The 24,408-nt window shown below is 40.0% G+C and overlaps 1 protein-coding gene across 3 annotated transcripts in view; it reads left to right on the top strand.

The window, feature by feature from the left end:
- The first annotated feature begins 20,157 nt into the window (after positions 1 to 20,157).
- Positions 20,158 to 24,408, top strand: part of LOC149856752 (androgen-induced gene 1 protein-like) — a 191,584-nt gene continuing 187,333 nt past the window's right edge. For 2 of the 3 annotated variants that reach the window (XM_090020756.1, XM_090020755.1), the window contains exons 1-2: positions 20,158 to 20,183; positions 23,594 to 23,704. The gene's annotated coding sequence lies outside the window, so the exon portion shown is untranslated. Of the gene's footprint in view, positions 20,184 to 23,593; positions 23,705 to 24,408 lie in introns of those variants that run through there. The other variant, XM_090020753.1, reaches the window with a different exon arrangement.

Raw genomic sequence — 24,408 nt, 5'->3', positions numbered from 1 at the left:
TGACTAGGCCAAAGGAGATTTAAGAGAAGCTGAGGTTCTGACTCACCATGCTACTTTAATAGAGTCATGTAAATGTACAATATAGAAATGAGGAAAAAGAGATTTAGGAGATGGCTCTTTGAAAACAGCTATTTTGACCTACACACCGATGACTGAATTGTGGTCTTTCAAGATTAAAAACAAAAGTAGTTATAGCCACAGCTTATCTCAAACTAGAAAAGACCTGTGTCTTCTGCAAACAAAGCCCAAAGGGGGACCTATAATACTTGGTTGCCTATACACGTGCTCAAGGGGAGGTATTCCCAACAGCTGCTCTAGTTAAGACAGCTCACCATCACCTGTATTAAGCCCCCACACATTTTAAACTGGCCACAGGATGCTTTATCTAATGCTTATTCAACGAGGTTTACATAAAGCACCCCCATGGCCATTTTAAAATGCGGAGGCATTTAATTCATGTGACAGTAAGACGACACTGGAGTGTTCTAATTAGAACATAGAGAGTTTCCTCCAGTGCGTTCTAATTAAAATGTGAATGAGCATGTGTATAGGCAGTCCTTGGTAGCTTATGAGCAGGCCTTGTGCTATCCAGTTTCACAGGAGTGAATTTCATTTGAGGCTTTTAGAATGGCACAAAATATACTAGCTATCAGAATCTGCTTTCTTTCCCACACCAACTATCTCTAGAACAAGTCTCTGTTACTTACATTCTTCTGAAAGAAAGGTGGGAAAATCCCATTTTCAGATGTTGTCTTTATTAAAGCCACCTTTTGTTTTGTTCTCACTGTACTAACTTGAATTTCATTTACTTTATCTATTCTAAATAGACTGGATCAGGAAGGCCTCCTTTATCAATCAGTGATCTTAATTACTTTAGCAGACTTCCAATTGTGTGGAATTAACTTGCTCTTTGCATTCATTTTCCTTGCTCTTTAGTGATACACACACACACACACACACACACACACACGTAATAGAACCTAATTTTAGTAGAATAAGCATAAATAAAAAAGTATTCTACAGTTTAAGTAGGATGCTGATCGTATCTGATAGCTGAAAAAAGATCAAACGAATACGGTACAAATAAGGATCTAGAAATTGAGCAGTCTTTTAATAGGCTGAACAAAAGAAATTCTGAAGCAGAAAAGTTAAGATGTAGATGGTAAAAGCACCTCAGGGATACTGGTAATTTGTGATTTTACAAATGCCAGACTTTCAACAATAATAATACTGACATTAAAATCATGAGATTTAAAAAGAATAATGTGTTCTCTTTATTTGCCATACATTTTGAGCTTGTATCTTTAACATTTCTGTGTTACCATAAGAGCTAAAATTTTCCTTAAAAAGTTAAGATGTTATTCACATAACAAGATCTACATGGAACCCTAGCTGGGATTCACAAGATTCATGATAAATAATAATACACTGTAAAGTATTATAACCTGCAATTTGCCCTAGCAATAGAATTTTTCATCAAATGATGTTGTTCATAAAATGGTCTTGATGTTTATTTGGAGTTAGAGTTGAAGTTAGGCTCCTGAAGGACTGAATGATGATAAAGTTTTAGGGATATAAGTTGTAGCCATGTTGGTCTAAGATCTAAAGAAGGGACCCTTCCTCTGCCTGATGAAGGGTGTTTGTACCCAGAAGCTTGCAAAGAAGAATTTTTCCAACCATTTTAGTTGCTGTAATAAAAGATACCAGATTTATCCAAAGAACCTTGTCTGATAAAGTTTTAGGAATAATAACCTTAGATCTAAGGCTAAGCACAGACATTCAAAAAGCCCAAGGTGGAATTGATCCAAGTTACGTGGTTTTCTGTAAGTGACCTAGGTTAGATCAGTAGTGGACAGTGTACATGCTTGTCCTTTGGTAAAGGGGCACACACAGGCTGCCTGCACTGGCTGAGGCGTGCAGGTTGGGGGCACTCCTACATGCCCCTCGGTGTGTCCCACAGGCTCCCCAGGTTGTCGGAGACTGTTGAGAATAGCCGAGCACCCCAACCACCTTGGACTGGCTTCCAGGGATGGACAAGCACCCCCTACCTCCCCCTTCCCCCTACCCTAGTACTCTTGGACCCTACTGCTGCAGGCCAAAAAAACCTTGTAGCATCCCAAGTGTCCATGGCCCAGGTACCTGCCAGCAGTAGCCAAACCGCAGAGGTCACAGGGATGTCTCCGTGCCGGCCCAAGCCCAATATTCTGCCCCCTGCCACCCCAACCTACCTGAGGTGAGCTGCCTGAACACGATTCCTGCTCGGGGGGGAGGGGAGGTAACTCCACAACAAAATTTTGTTTTTAGTTCTCACAAGTGAAATTGAAATTTCAACAGTAATGCACATGCACTACACTATAATTACTTACCTATTACATGTCATTTTCCATGTCTGGGAAATAAGAAACATTTGTACTAACAATAACTTCTGGCACCATAAGCATCCAAAGCTTACTAATTTCCTGTGTCTCATGCTAACAGAACCCATTCATTGTTGGGTCCTGATTACTTAACCTTAACTACTTGCTGTGGCAGCAGAAATATGATTAGTTTAAGAATCAAAGTGTTGTAAAAATAAACCTATTAAACTAATGAGTTTACTGTATGTAAGTCTGTACCGATGATTGGTTTGATAAGTGCAAGTCTTTCAAATGATCAGCTGATAAAGAAATTAACCTGCTAGAGGAACTAGAAGTGTATATACAAAACGGAAGCATATTAGCACTGTAATTGTATCCAGCAGTTTATATCGAATTTAAAGCAGTAAATGTTGTAGTCAGAATTTAATTGTTTTTAGTAACAAAAATGCCTAAAAATGTTGCCTTCTATTTTAATACAATGTTTCTCCCGATACATAATCACAATACTGTTATTGCCATGGGGCAGACCTGGAGGAATGGATGAGGAAGGAGGGATAATAATGGAGTTTCTTTCTCTAACTTTTCCACTGGGGGGGGAGGGGGGCGGTTGAGGGGTGGGGGGGCACAGTTTGCATGCTAGCCCTTTCTCGTAAGCAAAAGTAGGAGATTCACTCCCCCACAAAGTATGGAACTGTTAAGAGCTATACAGATCCAGAGAAACTATTAAATGAACATAGAAACAGCAAGCTAGCCATACAGAAACTCTGGACCTTTGCATTGATTCTGCGACCTTGGTTATCAGGGACAATATGCATAGGAATTCTTTGATTTGGAAAGTGTTTTTCTAAGCTTAGGGGCCATGTCCCCCTTCCATACTGTCAGAGGAAGATCTACTTGCAAGAGGGTCGTTGCACATGGAATGGCTGTTGTTCCCTCAGATCCTAAACTGGTGTTCAGGGGAATTTAGGAATAATAAAAATAGCCTCATCCCTGTATATTTACTAAATATATATACTGTGTAGCCTCATCCCTGTATATTTTACTAAATATATATACAAAATATATATTACTATATAATAAATATATATCACTATATATATATTCTAAACTATGAAGTAAACTACTGTTTTTCTCCCTGTTGGCTGTTCCTGCCAGAAGTATTTCTGATGATTTAAAATACATTTTCCACCTCACAGCTTGTCAAGGGTGTTTTATGAAGTAGAGGAATGTCCTGACTAATTCAGAAAGGGAGACCTGGGAGTAGAACATACTGAGTTGCATAACTGTGTTGAATTAGGTGCAGTCACTTGGTCTTTTGAGACCCTTTTTAGGTTTTCAGTCCTATATGTACAAATAAGGACATTCTGATGTAGCTTTGAAAATAAATTGTTGACCTTGGTAGTGTTAGAGTGCTGCTGTACCCATGATGGTCCAGGAATTATGAAAGAGGCAAGCATTTTTTTAGGTGATATCTTTTATTAAACCAATCATATATTTGGAATACATTTAGACAGGATTTTAAATGCAGAGAATTCTTCATCCCCTGAAGAAGAATGCTTGACATTCAAAAGCTTGTCTATATTTATCCCAGATGTATGGTTGATCCAATAAAAGATATCACCTGACCCCCCAGTTACCTTTCCTGCTTGGTGGAGAGGGCTGGATCTGATGATCTTCTAAGGTTCCTTCCGGCCTTATAATCTATGAATCTATTAAATCCCTCAAAAATCGTTGCCTCTTATATTGTTCACCTTGGACATTAGATCCAGAAAGGCTATTGGTAACAGGTCTATTGCTTCTTTTACATCCTGTGAGCCACTGAACAGTGCTAGGCAGGAGGGACCACTACTGTCCTGGATTTTCAAATATGACTTTTGTTTGTTTGTAAGCAACTTTGCACGTTCAGGAAATTCCTCAGGTTTGCACATAAAGTACAAGATTTACACCCCAAATTGCCTTAGAGAAGAGGAGATTGTATCACTGTATGCAAAAATATATTTTACAAAGGCATGGTTCTCAGCTGCTGCTGATTAATGCAGGTCCATTAAACTCAGTGGAATTAAACATACCAGCTAAGAGTTTGGCTACGTGGCTGCATTAGAAAGTAACACACAATGTGCAAAGTGTATGCAATTCTGAGGGTCAAGACAGGTGGCTTTGTTGGATTTAATGTTACAATCTCCCTCTCTTTGTGTTGTATTCTGTTCACAAGGCATGGAGATTTGATGCTAAACATAAATACGAGCTCACTAAATTATTGTATTTATACCAAGGACCAATTTGCTGTTAAATCAAAAGACAAAGTGCAGTAACTACTCTCTAGCCCTGGTCTAATACCTTTGGAAATGCAATTAACTTTGCTAACTTTGCTGGATTTTGAATTGGGTGCATTGTGAAGGTTTGCTACAGTAATTCTACATGCAGAGCAAGGCTGCCGTAGACTGGTTGTGCACTTGTACCTAGTATTCCAACTCAACCTTACCGGTTGTTTCAGCAGTTCTGTTCTGTTCTGAATTTGTAGCAGGGAAAAGAATTAACCATGGTGCATGGGATGTAAGAGAGAGAACAAAGATCAGACTAAACTGGCATGGTGCTAGCACATACCCTCCTATTTACAGTGCCTTGGTCTTAGAGTGATAGTTACTTGTGTTCTGAAAAATCTCAACTATTATTTACCTATAAAGGAATATGCTTTGGAGTTTTTAATTTACTTTCAGTGAAGACTGGTATATTTTAATTGGATCATCTTAGTTCTTAGGAATGTAGAAGCAACAAAGTTATCATCCTATAACTGTATGTTCAAGGATCTCTTGTATATGATTTTTATTTAAATCTAAGCCCTTTTGATACAAATTAGAAAATGGAAACAAAACTGTATTCTCATATACACACTTTATGTTGAAAAGTGTAAATCTCAGCAAAATATGTTCGTGAATTATGAAATAATAAAAATTTAAAAAGTATTTGAAGCTATGGCTCTTAAAATATTTTTGTTCTCTTTCTAGGGTTCAGTTTTTGCATTTTTCAGGGATAAATGACTCAACAATTTGCTTTAGGCATTAATTTAATCCTGAATATTTTCCTCAGACAGGAAAGCTCCTAGTTTGCAAAAACATTTGCCATTATTTGCCATCGTGTTTTGTATGCATCTGTTTGTCTTGCTTTATAAATGCAATACCTCTGTTTACACTGCAAACCATAGTTTTAGAATTTATACAAGGACACACCTAATCTGTATGTAACAGTATAGTGCAGGGATGGGCAGTTATTTGGGCTGCAGGGCCACTTAATAAGTTTTGATGAACAGTTGAGGGTCGGGGAGATGCCAGTTGATCCTATCCAGCCTGCCAGCCACTGCCAGGAGCCTGAGGACGGAGAGCTGTGCTTCACACCACTCAGCTCTGCCACAAGTGGGGCTGGCCCAGGCGGTGCAGAATAAAGACTCTTCCACCCCCTTCATCCACCGCACCTAGTTTATGGTTGGCACTGTGCAGTCCTAGCACTGTGGCCACCGGTAGGAGGCACTGTTGTGGGGTTAAGCATCAGTGACAGGGATACAAAGAGTGAGATGCCCTAGGGGAACCGCTATGAGGGTACAGAGAGCCCTAGCACCAGTGGATACAAGGGCACAGAGAGTCTAGCACCAGCAAGGCATAGATTCAAGGGTGTAGAGCCTAGCATCAGAGGGGTTCAAAAGTGATAGACAGTAGTAAGACCTGCAAGACTTGGGACATGATAAGGGAAGGTTGGAGTTGTGTGTAAACCCTAGACAGCGGAATATAAAATGGGCAGCCTCTTGCCTAGAAATCACTTATTCGTTACATCAAAGGTATGGCAGGTGAAATAGGTGGGCAGACTGCCCAAACAGGGCTATTGTGATGCCTGGCCTTGAGAAACCCACCTCTTACAATGGGTATAATCAGTATAAAGTACCATATTTTCACGCCTATAGTCCGCGAGCTATATAAGTTTTTACAAACATGACAGATGGGTGCGGGCTATACAAGGGTGCAGGCTATGCAGAGTCTTTAGAACAGTCTTTAATGAAAATTAAAACTGTGCTGTGCCCACCCGTCCCCGGCTGTGGGCTGATGTCATGTCGGTGGCAAGCCCCGGCGGGATTGGTTTGAGCGCAGCTGATGGTGGGGAGCGGGGCTGCCTCCACCCCACTCACAGCTCCTCATCCCTCCCCTCCCTTGCAGCAATTAGCACCACTTTTAGCCAGCTCCAGCTCCGGCTCTCGCGGCCATGCCCAACAGAGCCCATGCTGCCTCCCTCCCGCCACATGCGGGAGCCCCGCGCCCAACTGCGCTCCTTCGCAGCCGTGCAGCGGGGCCCGGCAGTGGCCACCCAGTGCCTGAGCTCCAACAGAGCGGCCACGGTTACGGCCATGTCTCGGGGGGCGGCTGCAGGCAGGTGGTGAGAGCCCAGTCCCCGCACACCGGCAGTGAGCGCCCGAAGCCGGGGCCAGCACCTCTCAGGCTTAATAGGCTTAAAATTACCCCCGGCACCAACACTATCAGGTGTGGGGAATACATGGGCGCGGTCTAAACACAGACTATTTTCCGAAAATACAGTTTTCTGCGGGTTATACATTGGTTCAGGTTATATAAGTGTGCAGGCTATAAGTGAGAAAATACGGTAATATTATTAAATTTAGTTGAGCATAAAATCTCAAAAGCTGGAAGAGTCCTGGTCTGGACTCTCGCTGGCAGGAAATGTTTTCTGACTGCAGAGTGAAAGAAACTTCACAGAGCACCTCATTATGCTACTATACATGTAATTTGAAATCCATCTGCAATTCTTGTGTCCTAAAAGAATTTTTTCTTTTTAATTAAAAGCAACTTTGATTGTCTTAATCTTTTAAAATTACAATTTTATTAGAAACAAATGTAATTGAAACTGCATTTCCGTCCCTCCTTCCAGTCCTCCAGTGATTAACAGAACTGTTCAGTAGTAAGAATCTGGTTTTTACTGTCTAGAGTTGGGTGGTTTCCCCTCTTTGTAAGGAGGTTTCAAACATTTGCTTCCAAATTGATCCCAACTCTGCTGGGGGAAGGCACTGTGGTATTTTAAAATTGATTTTAACTTGTCATATCAAGTATTTAATCACTACTGGCAATATCAGTTGTTGTTGTTTTGAATTATAAAATAATCCCACTCCCTACCAACACTATTCATTGCCACAAACCTAACTTTGCTAATGTTGTTCAAATTTTAAATACAGTTAAAATGTTTCTGCTTCCTAAAAAGACACTATCCATGTTGATACCATCTAGCGTGAACTTGTTGTGCTTCAGAAGACACAGTAAATAATTTATTGCTTGCATGTGAAGATTAAAGTTTACTCGTTTTTACTCAAATTCTCATTTTATAATAATAAAGAAAAAACCCTATAATTTGAGAGTATTAACTGCACTCCCTCCACTTGGTTTGAAGAAGAACCAAAAGACTTTTGTTAGGAAAGATCTGTCTGAGACTTTTTCTCTAATCTATGTAAAGTTTGTTTGGGGTTTTTTGAGGGGCGGGTTTCCCCAACAATGCCTCATATTCTGCATGCTGTGTGCTGCTCATGACATGTCCAAGCCAGGCTAATTTTCTGAATTTATGCTGCTTTCATAAACTTCATAACTTCTTGTATAAACAAACTGAAGAAATACTGCAAGCCTAGCTAAGTCAAATTAATGTCTTGCCAGTTCTAGCACATGATTTTACCACGTTACACACTCCAGAAGGCCAGGCCTCTAATATATAGGAAAACATATTTATTTATATTTTATTCATATTTCAGTTAAAAATCCATTATGTACAGCTCCCCAATATAAGATGAATAGTATCTTGTCTTAAAATGGACTGCACAGTTTCTTTGGTTAAGGAATGTATTGTCATTTGGACTTGTGTAATGCCTAAATAGCATTGAACACACCCTACCAAAATAGAGAAAATTAGTCATCATAAACCACTTTACTGTATGTGAAATTAATACTTAACTTATGTGGAGTCTTAAGGCACCTAAAGTCTGAATAAGTCCTATTTATAAATGAGTACAAGTGAAAGTGCTAGTGGAAGTCATAGTTGTCAATAAAATACCAGCATAAAGAGTTATTAAAATCATGTCAGTGGAGTATTTATAAGAATGGAGAAGTGGATGGGTTTCTGTGTTCAAGTCTTTATTTATGAAAATACTTCCTGTTTCTACATTTTAAAGCTTACACAAGGCAGATCCAGTTCATTTGTCCTGTAAGAATTTCATTCTTCAGCAAAAATCTTTAGCTGACTTTGGCTCAAGCTGCATTATGTTTACTTTACACTGTGTTTGTCCTCGAATAGACAATGGAGAGTGTGCCAAACTGGGAATTTTGTTGCTTTGGACACTTGCACCAAGGGATAAATCTTATACTCTCTTGTAGAAGTTACAAGGTCTGAAGAGAAGTGTGACAGAAGGTACTTATTTGGCCTCCATTGCTGGAGTGTCTGGGAACCTCACTTTCTTTTAATGCCTGTATGGCCAACCTGCAGCACATGTGCCACAAGTAGTATGGGAAGCCCGTGTGTGTGACATAGGGGGGATGGGGCAGGGAGCACTGATGCACATTGGTCATGGATCACAGGGCAGGAAACAGCAGAGCAGCAGATTGTGCAGAGGAAGGGGACCGGAGTGGCACTTGGAGAAGGTGCAGAGCAGAGCTAATCTGTACCACATCTGCCAGAAAGGTTGTCCCCCACTGTTTCAAAGTATTTATCCTTATGGCTTGTATGTGAGGTAGGTGCTATCCCCATTGTGCAAGTGGAGAACTAAGTCACAGAGACAGTAAGTTCCAGATCTGCAAAGTTGCTTAGTTACGTAATGCTTATTTAAGTATCCTTTGAAAGCAGTTGCAGTTGAGCACCTAAAAAATCTTTGCAGATCTGAGGCCACACAAAGTCTGTGACAGAGCAGTTGGTAAAATGGCCGTATTTCACTAAAAACAATGTGCATTTGTCCAGGAGGCCTTGAGAAACAGAGCTTATTGTCAGGGATGAGAAGTTAGTGAATTATGGTTAGATATCATTTCAAGACCCTTTCAGTGAGCAAAATAGAAGTCTATAAAAAATAACACCCCAACAATATAAGGTACGGTTAAATTTGTAATAAGCCCACATTTGAAAGCGTTCAAGCTGACTTTTGAAATAACTACACTCTTTTCACACAATTCCAAGTAGTACACTGACTATGTTTAACTGTTGAGCAACCACTGCAGTTTGCAGACAGGCAAAGTGTGCAGCATGTAGCAATGCTGTATGTTTTTTGTACTAACTGTAAATACACTTAGTGTCCAGGGACAGATAATTACAGTCCAAGTGATGAGACCTGATCTGGATTTGGGCCCTATACCAGGCCCCACCTCTAAGGGAAGCTGTCATGGCCTTTAGTGGCCCCCACTACCACTGCCCAGTCTGCATCTGCCATGCCTTGGTGATAGACAGGGATCCTGGTTTTCTCTGATTTAAAAAAAAATCTCCAATTTTCAGATTAAAAAAGTAACCCCAAATCCACATTTTCCCATGATTTAAATGAAACACCTGTAATTTATAGATATGTATATAATGGTGTTTCACTTTAATCATGGGAAAATGTGGATTTGGGGTTACTTCGTTTAATCTGAAAATTGGGGATTTTTTTAAATCAGAGAAAACCAGGATCCCTGATGACAAATAAATATAAATTTGGGAGGCTGCCCTCAGAATCCTGGAGTGAGTCTTGCGGAGCCTCACTCCACCCTGCTTATCATTGGGCTGCCTTGCTCTGGCCCAGTCTTTGAACTTTAATTCTCAAGCACAGCCAACTCTCACTCTAATAGCTGGGCTCTTTCCTTAGTTAGGGCTCTCTTGGTAGACCCCAGTTACCCATCCTCTGCCTTGGGCCTGCAGTGTCTACCAGTCACCAGTCTCATGCTGACTTTCATGCTTTCATTCAGGCCCGTAGCCTCTGGGTCTAAGCCCGTTCAACAAACTCTCACCATCTTTCCCAGTCCACCCTAGTGACCTTCATACTCCTTCTAGCTACCCTGTGTGTTGTGAGTACACAAACTCAAAGAGAAACATAACTCACTGCTATGAGATTCTCTGTAGAGCTCTTTCTCTTCCAAAGAATGTCTTCTCCAACCCAAGGGCCAGGCTTATTTTGCCCTAAGCTCCCCCAGTTATTTGATCTTGGTGGCTAGGTACAGACATTCAAAACTCCTGGAGTGCAATCCATCAAAACTTTGCGGGTTTCTCAAAACTGAGTAGAATAGATCAGGGATTAACAAAACTTACATTCTCCCTTTGGTGTTGGGGGGATGTTGGGGGATAAAGGGATGCCTCCACTGGCCAAAGACAGCAGGCTGGGGGTGCTCCCGCATGCCTCCCAGCATGCAGGACGCTGCCAAGGGCAGCCAAATGTAGCCGATCAGTGGGCCATACCTGATTGGCTTCTGGGCAGATGGTCCCAAGCCCCTGCTATCAGCCGTAGTGAGGGGGGAGCCAGCACAGAATCTCTCCCCAGCCTCACCCTTCTCCACCAGCCACCGGCAGCTGGCGGTGGCAGGGGAAGGAGAAGGTGACGAAAGCAGAGGCCCCTGCCCCAGCCCCCCTGACTCAGCCAAAGCAGCTGAAGGGCTGTGGTGAGTGCTTTCCCTCTCCCCTGCTGACTAGCCCAACACAGCTCCCTGGCCCAGCTTTTTGGTTGGGTTGGGGGCAGTCAAGGTGGGGTTGGGAGCCTCTTCCCCCCACCCCACTCCCCCCTACTACATCCTGGGATGCCAAGGGACTGCAGCCTGACTTAAGTCAGACAGGGATCTGGCACAGAAATTTGATAGACCAGTCTAACCTAAACTGATTAAATCTAATACTACATCCATCCAGGTTTATCTTAGACTGTATGTGCACTGAACTTCTGCTACAGTTTTAGACCAGTTTCTGATTTCTTATACCAGTTTCTGTGTAATTTCTGTACCTAACCTAATTCTCAGGACTGGTTACAGGAGTTTCCATTACCCAATCTGCAGGTTTACACTCTACAGTGTGCTTCCCTGGAGGCTGCTTTTTGCACTTACTTGCAGCCACTTAGCTCTCCTGCTTGTATCTTTACAGTAACAGGGGTTAGGGGCCCTTGTTACAGGCCCTGAATGAGGAATGGGGAATTTTTTTTCTGTGTTATTTGTCTAATCAGGACTTGGTAAAAAATTTCCTGCAAAGGGTAAATGACTATAAGGAAATTCAGACTAGGGGTGGACACACAGTTTAACAGCAAATCTCCTATTTTTGTGACAGCTAATAAACGTTCATGGATTGGTGATATTGCCTGAGTTTTTGATTTTTGTGAAAGCATCTCAAGTAGCAGTAAGGTCATATTTAAGAATATGTGGGTGCTGTAAGTATGATGGATTTCTCATCTTGCTGTCTTCAAATCAAAACTGAGTGACTTTCTGAAAGATTTCCTCTGGCCAAGTGCAAGTTATTGTTGGTCAGCATGGAATGAAATTTAAGGGCCTGCAATATATGAGAATTCCTATCTAGTCCCTCTTGACATTGAATTCTGCAAATCTATAACACTTTATTAATGGATATAAGCTTCAGTACATGGTTTATTGAGGTCTGCCTGGTGCTGTATACCCCTTGACACAGGGGCTGTTAAAAGCTAGGGTCAGAAACAGTCTTTCATACTAAATAAAACATTTTACAGTCTGCAAAATAGAAAACAAGCATGAGCCAATAAAAGGCCTATTGTTACCTATTATATATAGCTTTAAATTGTTGGTGAATTGGCTAGGAATGTTTAAAATGCTGCTTGGGCAAATGTGTTCCTAAATGCATTCCAATCCTAGCAATCAAGATACTGGCAAATCAGGATTACAGAATAATTTGAGAAATGCTTCCAAATGATTACAAAGGCAGTGATTTATTGAGTGTTTTTAATAGACTAAGATATTTTATATTAAAACTCAAAATTGGAAAAACTTCAAAAAACAGCAAGAATGTTACTGCTTTTTAAACCAATAAAACGACTTATATTTTGCAACTCAGTTTTTCAGGGGGAATTTTGGCAATGGGTTCTTGTTATTAACTGTGGAATTTTGACAGTTGAAAGTGGCTTTTATTGGGATATTTAGAAGTCCTAGGAAAGGCCCCTTTTCCCATCTCTTCCCACCAAACTACAAGAGTGGAAGAAATAAGGGCCACATTCTTTAAGGGATTTTGGTGCCTAGTGGTAATCAAGCACCTACATACCATTTAACTTTCCGGTTAAGTCTAATATAGTCTATCAGTGGAACAGCTAGGATCTTAGGCAATCTGAGTTCAGTTCCTTACATATTGGCACAGCACCTCACACAAACGGCATTCAAGTCTCAGTTGTGATCTTGAGGCACTCCTGGAATTGAAATAATAATAACTGTGTGAAAGTACTGTTAAGGTGCTGATATAGGCATGATAGTCCAAGAAATATGTGAGAGGAAGAGTTGTTGTGAGTGATATCTTTTATTGGACCAACTGCATGGCTGGGGTAGATTTAGACTAACTTCCAGGTATCACAGTAACCATTAGGGTTACTGCCCTTACTGAAAACCAAAAAAAGTTTCATTCTTGTGAAAAGGAATTTAGCTTAATGATTACAATAGTATGTTAGAAGAAGCATTAGTAGTGCAAATATTATGACAAATTGTAGAGAAAGTGGGAAAACTGCTTTAGTTTTAGGAAGCTTTATGTGTAACTCAGCCTACCTGTTGGATCTTGTGCTTCTTGTTAGCTTGGTCCACAGATGCTCACAGGGAGTGGGGAGTAAGTGGCCAGTGCGCTAGTGTGTGTGCATTTCATGTTTTGTCCAGGTTGGGTGAGTGGATCATCAGGACTTGTTAACTTTTGACTGGGTTTACCTGGGCAACAACATGAGTAGGATATGGGGAGGCCACACCAAGATAATGATTCCTGCTGAGTGGGCTGGGAACTGGGTGATGATCACTTGGTGTAGTTAATCAATGGGTCATGTGACAAAGGCAACTCATAAGTGAGGGTGTCTCACCATTTTCAGAGTGGAAGGAAACTAGCTACAGAAGGAAAGAGTGAGTGAGACCCCAGTGTTTATAAGGGGCAGCTATATGCAGGAGGGCACAGGCAAGGAGGAGACTGAGGCAGGAAAATGGGCATTTATTATTTTGGCTAGATCTTTACATTGCATCTGCTAGTTATAGACATCAGGGCTGGAAGGGACCTCGGGAGATCATCGAGTTCAGCCCATTGCCCAAAGGGCAGGAAGTCAGCTGGGGTCATAGGATCCCAGCAAGATAAGCATCCAATTTACTCTTAATCCAAGTGAATAGCAGTGTGCCGGTCTGCTTTCACAATCCTGTGTCCCTGAAGAGGCAAATGGTATGCACCTGTGATCTCATTTCCACAAAGGGATCATGGGCTGAGAGCTGGTTCCCAGGAAGCGTGCCACAGGAAAGGGAAGTCCAGCAGCCTGACCAAACCAAGGAAGGTTTAGAAACATACTGGTCTAAAACAGCAGGTCCTAAGCACAGAAGCTTCATGAGTGTTGAGAGTACATGTTTTACTAATCCTTGGTTTATCCTGGGAGGACTGCCAGAGAGCACACCTTGCCCAGCTTCTCCTCCTCACCTGCACCAAACCTGAAAATGCACTGCTGAATCCACTCCAGGGATGTCCCCTCACAGCCACTCTCCAGACCTCAGTCACTGCCATTCTGAAGAATCAGATGTTACAGTCTTATTCACTTTAAGTGGTACTCATGTCCTACTGGAATCAACAAGACCATTCAGAACAAGTGAGCATTGCAGAATCAGGTCCTAGGAAATACGTTTATCAGTAATTATTGACCCTGTCATATTTATAACTGATTGTCATATGATTATCTATGAACATTTGGCACTACAAAGCCTATTGAAAACCTACCTTTGTTGTGCAAAAGCACCATTCTATCTAGCCTGTGGAGCCCATAAATAATTTAGAAAATTAATATTTATCTGCCCCGGCTACCTGTCATGTGGCCCTCAATGGCTTTCCAAAATTCAGTAAGCGGCCCTCTGCCCAAAATAATTGCCCACCCCTGGCATAGGATCTTTCTGTTTTATGGTTTTAAAAGCTTGATACCCGGATGCAGTGGGACCCAGAATGATTATAATACTCTGCAGGCTGTCTTATCTTGCTCATGTATAACAGTTTCTCATAGAGATGAAATTTGAGTTAAAAGTATCTTTTGACAGGAAACAGCAGTCTGATATATATTGGTCTATAAGATTTGTTAGTGAGTCTAAAAAGCAACTGTAGCAAATTGCTTCATAAGATCATCTCATAAGATAAATCACAAAAACACAGAATTTCACGTTATAGGGAAAGAATTCCTCTAGCACAGTTGAACAAGTGAAAGGTACAAAACGAGAGAAAAACTAATGTGTGTAGGCATGTGATATTAAAATCTAGAATTGTACTGCTACAAAATGTTGATTGTTGATTATGTTCACAAATTACACACATTTTGTTTATTCTAAAAAAGGCATTTTTTAAAATCAATATAATCAACAAAGATTAATGAGTGCTACAAAAATGGCAAAATTTTGAAGCGCATACTTATTGAGGAGATATACCTAATACCTGATATTAAGTTTTGATAAGGCATGATAGTAATGCAAGTTTTCTAAGTTAGGCTTTAGATAAAAATGTGGAGCAGTAGGCAAGAATGAAAACTGTACAGTCTTAGGAAGCTACAAACCACTATGCCATAATTTTGTTTTCTCATTTAAAGAGGGGTCCCTCTCACTGCAGAGTAAATAAGTGCTTGTACTTACAAGCTAAAAGATAGCCATATAACATTTTAGTGATAATAAACTTAATTAGTAAAAGTAATGACCTGGATGCCTAAAACTAAACCTCTTGACTGCATTTTATATCAGTATACAAGGGTGTATGCAGGCAGGCTGCTTTTCTTGCCTCCTTCATTCATGGAACCCTAAAATGGATTGATATGTACAAAGATCAGGTCAGTGGCCGGGCAAAAGTATGGTTCTGTCGAAGCACGGCTGACTTTTCTCTGTTCTCTTATGCCAATGGGCAGAAAGTATGAGTGCCTCCAAACCAGAAAGTTTGAAAACCTGTTTTGAATACTGAGGGTGCAGGTCCTATGATCTAACACTTAAGAACAAATTTAGAATAAATGTAAAAGCAAAAGTGAGTAAAAGAGAGTGAGATTTGCATTGCATAGACTTTTAAGGAAAAATAGGGGATGAATTCTATGGAGATGATGAAACAGAAAAGATTAACATCAACTGAAACATAAAGAAACTGTCAGAGACTGAAAGGAAGAGAAAAAATACACAACTTCTGTGAACGCTGACTTGGGTTACGGGAGCATTGCTGATGAAAGATAAACATTTGTCTACAATGTATATTTTAGGGAACTGGATGTATCTTTAATTTTCACATTTGGTATTTGATAAATAGGATTTGTTAATAAACATTTTTTTTAAAAAAGTATCTTAATGTTTTCAGGCCTTCGCTTTTTAACCCAATATTGTTTCAAGATGTTTCAAGAGTTGAGGGCGAAGCCTTTTTTTAAACAAATATTAAATTATTGGCATGATCACTTCACTGTGAAACAACATGCAGTTGGCTTGTTCCATTTAATGCAAAATGCTTGTTGGTGATTACATCTGAAAACAGTAGCAAAAGCAGAAACATGTCCAAGAGCCTTTATTTTCCTGTGGGGATGAGATCCAAATGATGTTGGCATAGTTCTAGGGAGAAAGTTTCTTTGTTAATCTTTGCTCTGGTGGAATGAAGAGGTGCGGTTGGTCTCACAGGTAGTGGCTATTTATGTTGTTATTTTCGGGCAATGGAGCAGTTTATGTATAAGGAGCAGAAGACTGGTATTATGATATATTCTACAGAATTTCAGCCAGTAAAGGGGTCTTGGAAAAAGAAAGGGAAATATACCTTAGTGATAAGCAAGAGTTCAGAAATCTAAGGTCCTGACCAAGATTAAAAAACTAAAGCACAAAAGAGTGTCCCCACCTATCTTTTATCTAAGGATAAGGACAAGCCCCTATGGATTATTTTATCATTGATGTCTCTAGCTATCACAGCTTTACTTGCACAATGACTATTTTGCCATTGTTATCCTTGTAGCTTCAATCACAGGGAACTACAGTTGGGCAGGAATTTTTCAACATTATCTTTTTTTAATTAGAAAATGTGTTTGTCACTGAGACCTGATGAATAAAAGACATCACCCTAAGAAACCCTTGTCAAAATGGAAAGTCTGGAAACATTTGGTTTCAACAAAACTGTCATCAGAAATGATTCTCAAATCCACAATGACCTTTTTTTTTTTAAATGAGAAAGAAGTGAGATGAGAGAGAGACTCTCTAATATAGCCAGTAGTATAATGGTTAGAGCACTCAAGTGCCACATGGCAGGTCTTTTCTTTGTAGTATTTGGTTCAGAGACTTGGGGTATTGTCTGTCTGTCTCTCTCTCTCTCTGTTTCTCTCATGCAATGATTATTTAATTATTATGTAAAGCAGAACAGTTTCTACAGAAGACATTGAGAGAGACTGGCTCTAGAGATTGACTCAGACCAGGAATATAAACTGGGTCCTTTGCACCCACAGGAGTAACCTAACACTAGGACACTGAGCTATACCACCTGGCCTAGTGTATCTCACTTGTATCTCCATGGAAAGATTTCCAGGATCTCATTTTTGTTCCTGTGTGGAATGAAAGCAAACTTCAAAGTCTCAAAATATTTGTTTCCCAAGTAGCCCAAACTAGAGCACAAGAATAAAGACTAACTCTAGTTTAAGGGAAGCTCCTTCTGGATGGTGCCCTTCATCTCAGCTATCTTGTTAGTAGCAAGTAAATAAAAAATAAACACGCAGTTAAATAGTCATAAGCCCCCCATGAGCCAAGCCATCAAGTTTTGTTAAAACTTAATGGATACTGCTGCAGAGTTGACAGCAGCTATGATGGAGATGGGATGACTCAGTTCACTGACTGCATCATTAGTTTTTCTAACAATTATTGTGTACTGAAGGGGAGCCCAATGTGACCACTGAAACACTGCTTCCTGAAAAACAAGTTAGAAGTAGTTTAATTAGCTATAGCTCTAGCACTGATGATTTTTGGAGTGGTTTCTCTAAGGGTGCTGACAGACGTGCAGCTCCCCGCTGTAACCCATGGTGCTTCACAGGAGGGCCCTAATCCACCAGCTTCTACTCCAGCTCATGCTAGGCAAACCCCAGCCCGCAGGGCACTCCCTCTCCCTCATCCCCCTTCCCCTCCTGCAGACGGCACCAGGGCTGGGCTGCATCAGCTTGCACAGAGACTGACAGAAGTTAGATGAAGGCATTCCACTTTGGAGCGCCTTCAGCTGATCCCTCCTCTTTATATGATGGTTAAGTGGTTGGGTGACTGGCCACTTTTGAAGTGTACCACAGCTGTGCACTTCTATCACGGCATGGCTGTAGAGCACTTTCAGATGGCTGACTGCTTGACAAATGGCACTTCTGTCAGTGCCCTAAATGTGTTTTCTGCCCTCTTCTGTTGCTGGGCAACCGACCCAAACCATGCAAGAAGCTTTAGTTTATGCAAAATGCTGCTAAACGTACAAAGCAAATGAACAACACAAGCAGAAATATAACATGAGAAAGAAGTGGGCTTTTGAATGGACAATGCTGCTTTAGTAATATATTTTTGGGGGATAAATAGTTAAAGGGAACAGAAATAAGTAGCAGTGTGAAGGAGTTTTGAGGGGGGTACATTTTTTTCTACAGAAATGAAATTTGGACATTCCTTTGTTTCCAAATTATCGTATTTCTTGCCAAAAATTCTTTTATTAACAGATGGTCTTTTACTTCTATTTTTTTTTTTTTAAATCTGGACCATAGGCAAGGAAACTAGCACTAATTTCCTGTTTCACCAGTGTGGTTATTTTGTCTAGGCAGTTATATTATTGATCATATATACAACAAGTACCCCAAGATTCATTCTTCTTTTTCAAAAGGATCAAACCTTTTTCCCTCTATCTGGTCATTAGGTTAATGGGACTTGATTTAAGTAAAAGTTTAAGGCATTTATATCTGGTAATTTATCCTCCACCTACAATATATAAACTTTCTTACTCTAGTTTTGTGATTCATTTCATTGCTGTTTACTCTATCCTGGGTTTGCTACATGGGCTTTTGTTACTCTTCAGTGCGGTTTTTACAGTTTGAAATAATGAACGACCCACAATAACTTGCTATGGTTCATCAGAAAGAGTTGTCTATGTTTTATTGTTGAGTTGTGGGTGCTCCCAAGAAATGAAAATATTTCTAATTTGAAAAGGCATTTCTAACACATTGTTGTGAAAGGAAAATGCATTGGAAACTAGTATTGGCTGAAGTTAAGAAGTTTAAGTTTTTCGTTTTGGCTAGTCTTCAGTGAGACACAATTTGTAGATCAGTAGGCAGGCAAATACAAATGAAAGTGTCAGAATAAAGGACTAGAAATTAAGGGATTTTTTATATACACAGTAGGCGTGTCTATACAGTTGGTACTGCGCACTGCCTGCCAGCGCATGGGTTGTTTCTGACCCTACTGCACAGTAGCAAAGTTGCTCATTGCTACTGCGAAGTGGTGGCAGCATCACGGTAGTAGTGCCATCTGAGGCTGTCACCATAGCAATGAGCCACATTGTAGCTCATCACCATGGTGACATAGCATCTCATGTAGACACACCCAGTGAAAATTTTTAGATGAGCTGACAGTTAGTGTAGCTGCTGGATTGTATAACAACACAAACATACAATGCTATCAGTGTTGTGCTACTCTTTTCTTATGAAGCTCTATATTTTTACGAAAGCCCATAGTGAAATTAGTCTCAATAAATGCTTATATTTTTTTCTTAAAAACAAAATATGGAAATATATAATATGGAAATATATAAAGTTATGTTAATTATTGTGGGGTTTTGTACTGCCAATAGCAAGCATTCTAAGCTAACAAGTTAGGACAAAACATTTAGATTTATAAATGATTTGGGCTTCTGTTTGTTTGCCTTCTAAAATTTGAACCTCTGGGATACACTCAGGATATGCTTTCAAGCTTTTTTACACCTGAAAGCTAGGTACTTATCTTTTACAGACAATGGTCATGAATCCCATGAGGTAAAACAGCTTCAGTAGCTGAAACATGAAATCATTAGGGTTGGTAACACGACACTTTAAACACTCCAAAGATAAGACTTGTTAAGGTTCCTGTAGTAACCTTAACTCATTTGCAATATACATGCAAAATAAAGATAATGTAAGTTATTACCCATAACTTGGTTGTGTCAATTTTTCTTTAATAAACAGTCCACCTAGCTATACCCTCTGACATATTCACCCGGCTCCAGTTGGCTTAAAGGGGAACTGAATGCACGTATTTGAATTCAGAAGTCTTCTATGTGCAATGTGAACAGGTAGAGAGAACCAGTGATTTGCATTTTCTGACTTTTTTTTTAGTCTTAAAATTGTAAACTTAAGGTTGCATTAATGCACTTGTATTTCTAATTTCAGAGTGATAGATTTATTGCATTGGCAACCAAATACAAAACCAGACATGAACTAGTGTGCTTTCCATGCCACTAGGTGGCATTGTCATGTAGTTTTTAAGGACTGAATAAGAAGCACAGGTTGATTTGGATCAAATGTTGAGAAGTGATAGAATGTGAAAGCAAATAAGTCGCCTTCCTAATATAGAATTGTTGCTTGTTGTTGATTTTGGGGGCTGGATACATGTACCATGTTCATATTTTGTTCTTCTGTGATAGGTAAGTACATTGTATTACTTCTCCATCACTTAATTGCTCTTTTTTGAGGAGCAGCTTTCCCCCAGAAGGCACTCTAATTTTTTTTAAAGCCGCTTCATATGTTTTAATACCTTAAATGTGAAGTAGCTGCCTTTCTATTTTAAATTTTCAAATGGCATGATCTCAAGGAATTTGACAAATGAAAAGATGCATGTTAGTCTAATGAAATCACACAGACGAGTACTCTCATAATGGAGAAAAATTTTGCTGGGACTTGAAGGAGTAAAAGGTAAAACAAAACAATTTTCTGTCTTTCCAAATGATTGGAGCAAAAGAATGAAACCTACAAAGTTTTATTTAAACTTAAAACAACTTTGGGATTTTTTTCTGTAAAATGGCTCAGGAGAAAAATTTGGGCTAGATACTTTCTCTGATTTCAAATCCAAAAAGTTGCTGTCCATTCTGGACAGGAGCCCAAGTGCCTAAGAAAATACTGAAGATGAATGTGGTGCAGAAATTGCTCTGTCTCTGACTTGAAGTTACTTTTTTTCCAGTGTTGATCAGATATTTGCCTATTTTGTTTCCCTCATTCATAAATGTTTCCTTTAGAGTGAAATACAACTCTGTCTTGTTTAGATGCAAATAATTCACTGTTTTCCTTGTATAACAGATTTAGGCTTAAGAGGTCTGTGTGGTCTTCGCGGGTGAACTGAATAATTCCAGCCCTTTAGGACTCTAAGCTAGTATTTCATTTTATTATTATATTCTTCTTGTTTTTCTGAACAGGAGGAGATTATCTGTACTGTAATGTAAGACTCCAGATATCCCACAATATAAAGGTTATGGGACTGAGCCCTCATTATTCCACACAATAAATAACTTTTGAACAAAAGGCTTCACTGTGTTTCTGTTCAGATTTTCATATTATGCTGCCCTTAAGCTCAAAATGGTAACATTACCTTTAAACGGTCAGAAAGAGAGAAGACGACAATTTGAGCTGAATCCAAAAGCATCAGGCAGAGGGGAACATGACTTACTTGCTGAACCAAAGAAGTTACTGTAATTCTGAATACCGGTTCCCCACAGATAAACTAGTCCTAAATCTTCAACTGCAGATTCCCAGTGTCAAGTATAATATATAGTTAGAGACCTGATGAAGAAACCCTTGCCTAACTCTATCCCAACTATACAGTTGATCCAATAAAATGTAATCACCCTAAAAATAGCTGCTTCAAGTATAACAAAATACATTTTAACTGCAGGTTTCTGTGGTGATATTTCAAGCAGCAACATTATTTGGGTTTTTTGTAATGGTGACAGCTTCATTTAAATGTGGCCTCCCATAATTTCTAGTGAGCAACAAAATCCTGTTCTTTATTCGGAGCATCTGTATAGTAAGTGGTGATCTCACTTGGAATTTAGTTCAGGCCCATATTTAAAAATAATGTGACTGGATTGGAACCTGTATGGGAGCATTCTTATTTACTTGACCCCTTATGATTCTCTGGCCTAAATTTCCTACTTCCTGGTTTGGATTGGATTGGAGTATGAGAAAAGTCTTCTCCAAGTGGCATAAAGTAAGAGGAAAACTCTTTGTGGACTTTTTTTTCTGAATTGGAATAATAAACTCCCACAACATTGCTGTGGATTTGTTACAGATTTTAGTGTTATTTTGACCATTAGTATCAAGGCGTCCTCTTAAAATCTCAGATAATCTTGTATGTTTTGTTCTTGTTCACGTTGCAGTTAATTCCACCGTTGTCTTCTGTGTAATTTTCACTGATAAGCTTTCTCTCTCATAGATCTAGCCAGTAAAAATAGACTCTGTCTTCCACATAGGGTGTGTACAGAAGTGCTCTGTGTATGTTTTACAGCGCTGTAATTAAAAGCACTTTATATAGTACTATAAAGTTATAGCACTCCTAAACTTGACAGAAGTGCAGTGTTTGGTTGGAGGGAGGGGGGCCCTCTGAGCCTCCCTGCACTTTCCAGGCTAGGAGGCAGGGGGCGCTTCACAGCCTTCCAGAGCTTCTCCACTGATCAGAAATTTGACCAGTGTACAGAAGTTATTTAAAGTGCTGTAGGTTGCTAAAGTACTGTAAAATACAGCACTTTGAATTTAATATCTCATTTAAGGAGGGTTAAAGTGCTGTACCCATTTTAAAGTGCTGTAAAGCCATGCACTTCTGTTAAGCCATGGCAATAAAATGCTTTAAATGGCAAAAAAAAGCGACTTCTGCACACACCTCTGATGCTTGTATAGACTTCTTAACAGTCTTTTAGCTAGTATCATTTTTTGTCTTCTCTTCTTCTGTTCTCTGTCTGGTTCTACCAACAACAATTCCTTTCACCTTAATTTCTTTTACTTTTATTCTTGAGAGGCAAAAAAGAGAAAAGTATGTTATTTGCTTTTTGAAACTGCAGCATATTTATTAGAAACTTTCTGGTTTTGTTAACAAGCTCATAAGCCAAATTCAGGTCATACAACCTTTCGCCATCCCAGTGTATCTGGATGAATGGATGCTAGTTTTAAAAGGTGCATGCATACACACACCCACATAGGCACACAAACTATGTTAAAAAAACATTAACATTGCAGAATTAAATCCAATCCTTATAAGCATCTCATCATGCACCCTCAAGTACTGTCTCTCTGAACATGTACAAAACCATGGGTGTTCTGCCCCCCCCCCCCCCCCCCCCCCCCCCCCAAATCCTTATAATTTGGCCAAATGTTTAGATTCTTACAGGGACAGCAGAAGAAGAATCCCTAACCTGAAGGCCAAACCCCTGACAAAGAATGAGGGCAAGATAGCATTTTAAAGGAAAAGCCTCAATAAGATCTTATCATGGGAAGTGTTAGGCTACCTTACACCTACCTGCAGAGGTGGTGCAAGCACCTACTCTGGACTCTTTCAATAAATGTTTGGACACTTATCTTGCTGGGATCCTTTGACTCTAGCTAACTTCCTTCCCCTGGGGCAGGGGGCTAGACTCAATGATCTTCCAAGGTCTCTTCCAACCCTAATGTCTATGAAATCTTAATCTACAGGGCTAGCAACCCTGCCAGTAATATATATAGGGAACTGTACCTTTTAAGAGGCTGTTGCAAGAGCCAGTTGGAATCAGCTGTGTTTTACTGAAGCGCTTGTTACACGATGCCGATTAGTTAGAACTCGAGCAGTAAATAAAGCAGACCATTGCCAGCTCTGCATAATTTCTGAACCGTGTAACATAAGTATGTTAAAAAGTCAGAATATAGCATTACTGCAGAGTGTTCCACAGCTTCAATTAATGTTTGTGTCGCATGTTGAAGTCTCTTAATGGCTGGCACAATTGATATATGCCAAGTAGTCATTTCAGCACAGCTTGTCTTCTCCTCCTAACATGTTCAACTGTCTAGCTCTTAATGCATCATCTTGCATCTGCAGGGCTGCTCATGGTTTGCGGCACAAGCTGGATTCTTCATAGTAATACATCCTGTGGCTGTGAGCTGAAGCATTGCCGTCCCCAACCCAGGAGTGGTTCATATTCATTGGACTGTAAGTAGAATCATGACTGAATCATTCTGACTCCAAAGTCTGTAATGTTACAAACGTTTCTTAGAACTTCCCTCAAAGATGCCACTGTTTGGTTTGTCTGTTTGTTTTGTGCTTGTCTAGCAGCTAGCCTGGCCAGGTCCTGGTCCATGACTGGGATTTTTAGGCAGTATTGTAGGTAGAAGGTAGGAGAGAATGGCATCTTAGAGACTGACTGGTTCAGATGGCCATGAACTTGCACAGGCAAAAATCTGTTTAGTCATACGCTTGCTATTTGTCTAAACCAGTTAGTCTGAATGTGCCACCCTGCCCTGTGTTCTGCTTGACTCCCGACTAACACAGCTAACCATTTCCAGGCACTACTGCAGTAAGAATAATAACAAGGTAATGACGATGATTATAATAATGATGGTGTAGCCGCGTGGGAAGGACTTTCAAAAGTTTGGAGCTGACTTAGGATGACTGGTGTCCTGGACAGATAAAGGGCCTTGTACTCCTAAATCGTGTAAGCACTTTTGAACAGTTCAAGACTGAAGTGGAGTAGATGGCTAAATATTTACAGGGACAATAATTTGGACGAAACTATCTTTGTAGTTCAAAAGAAGGAACAAATACAGCTGTGGGTTTTGGGTTTTTTTCCTTCCAAAACAAATTTGTACCAACAGGGAAATCTGTTTTTACTTTGTCACTGTCTCAGAACTTTTTTG

The sequence above is a fragment of the Crocodylus siamensis genome, chromosome 10 (assembly GCF_052110815.1).
Source record: "Crocodylus siamensis isolate JL-2025a chromosome 10, ASM5211081v1, whole genome shotgun sequence".
Classification (NCBI taxonomy): domain Eukaryota; kingdom Metazoa; phylum Chordata; order Crocodylia; family Crocodylidae; genus Crocodylus; species Crocodylus siamensis.
The sequence above is the reverse complement of the archived record's forward strand: the minus strand, read 5'-3'. Positions and strand labels throughout refer to the sequence as shown.